The sequence below is a fragment of the Balaenoptera physalus genome, assembly GCF_965194825.1.
Source record: "Balaenoptera physalus genome assembly, chromosome: 9".
In the NCBI taxonomy this organism is placed as follows: domain Eukaryota; kingdom Metazoa; phylum Chordata; class Mammalia; order Artiodactyla; family Balaenopteridae; genus Balaenoptera; species Balaenoptera physalus.
The window spans coordinates 52780961-52782930 of record NC_138888.1 but is presented as its reverse complement, the minus strand read 5'-3'; positions in this window follow the sequence as shown (position 1 = coordinate 52782930).

Below are 1970 nucleotides of genomic sequence, written 5' to 3'. Positions count from 1 at the left end.
TCAAAGACAACTCCTACCGTTTCTATGCTCCATTTTATTCAATGGCCAGACATGCAGCAGGCCCAAGGTCCAGGCCAGATGAGGGCAGCTGGATGGTTTCAACTAAAATCTTGGATATATGTGATATGCTCATACATGGACACACTTGATAAATTCCTTTCAGAAGGTGCAAACGGCTGACCAACTGGTCTCAAGTGCAACATCTGGCAGCCCTAAGCAAGGTGGAAAGGGAAACCAGAGGGAGGCTCACAGGTCTCTTCATCTTTTCCAGAGAGAAATATTTACCTCCTCACCATTACCATAAGAACAACCAATGTTTGCCTCCTTCATCAAGTACCAAACAGGAGCAAATGCATCTATCACTGCAGTCTCAGGGTCTCACCAGTGAGCTAAAACCTACCTCTGCAAATCAGCTCCGTGAGAACTATGAAAAAGATGTATCAATATGCTGCGGGGTGGGGAATGTGGAGCTATACACATAAATAAGAAAATTGCTATTTTTCAAGATAGTCAAGTGTATGGGTTGAATTGCATGCCCCCAAAATTCATATGCTGAACTCTTAACACCCACTACCCAAGAATGTGAGCATTTGGAGATAGAGTCTTTACAGAGGTGATCAAGTTAAAATGAAGTCATTAGAGTGGACCCTAATCCAATATGACTTCTGTCCTTATAAAAGGGAAAATTTGGACACAGACATGCACAGAGGGATGAGGATGTGACGAGATGTAGGGAGAAGGTGACCACCCACAAGACAAGGAGAGAGACCTTTGGACAGATCCCTCCCTCACAGCCCCCAGAGGGAACCAACCCTGCTGACACCTTTTTTTTTTTTTTTTGGCTGTGTCGGGTGTTTGTTGCTGTGCACGGGCTTTTGCTAGTTGTGGTGAGCAGGGGCTACTCTTTGTTGTGGTTCTGGCTTCTCACTGCGGTGGCTTCTCTTGTTGCGGAGCACAGGCTCTAGGTGCACGGGCTTCAGTAGTTGTGGCATGTGGGCTCGGTAGTTGTGACTCACGAGCTCTAGAGCGCAGGCTCAGGAGTTGTGGCTCACGGGCTTAATTGCTCCGTGGCATGTGGGATCTTCCCGGACCAGGGCTCAAAGCCGTGTCCCCTGCATTGGCAGGCGGATTCTTAACCACTGCGTCACCAGGGAAGCCCAATCCTGCTGACACCTTTATCTCAGACTTCCAGACTCCAGAGCTGTGAGATAATAAATTTCTGTTGTAGAAGCCAACCAGTTGTGCTACTTTGTTATGGCAACCCTAGCAGACTAATACAACAAGAAATTACATTTCAATGTGTAGTTAATATGATAATCCTGCCTCGTCTTACATCGCTAAAATTTTAGAACTTGTTGTGACTTGATCATTCAAGTACGTAGCACTGGGCAATGCGTGCCACCGAATCACCCATATGTAGTCAGTGTTTATATGTTACACAAAGCTGTCACTTCACCAGCAAAGATTGTTGGTGTTACCTTTGGCTGCCTTTACCTGCCCTCTATTTCTCTTCCACCCAGGGTCTTCTCAGGAAACTTGAAAAACTTTTCTTTTCCCAGTGCCAACACCCCTAGCCCCACCCCAAGGCAAATATTCAGTCTCCCTCCCAAGAATACACCAGGTTAGTCATTTCTTTTGGCAAAACCTGATTACTCCTTTTCTTGATTCTCTCTGACCCATCAATTCATGCCTTTCAGTGGGCCTTCCACAGCCCATTCCATGGTAGATTTACTGCCCACTCCATCTTCCTTTTGCACGATTTAATCTGCTGTATTTTAATTGGGTAATAAAACTCTGTGTGCCACCCAGCAAAATTCCATAGGAAGCAATCACCAGGGACATTCTCTCAGCAGCCAGTTTCTAATTATTTATTCAGGCCCAAAGCCTAATTCCACCCCTGAGTGCAGTGGCTCTGACCTGCTGCATTCCCCGTGGAGGGGGGAGGGGGTGGGGCGGCCACCACTTGGGAT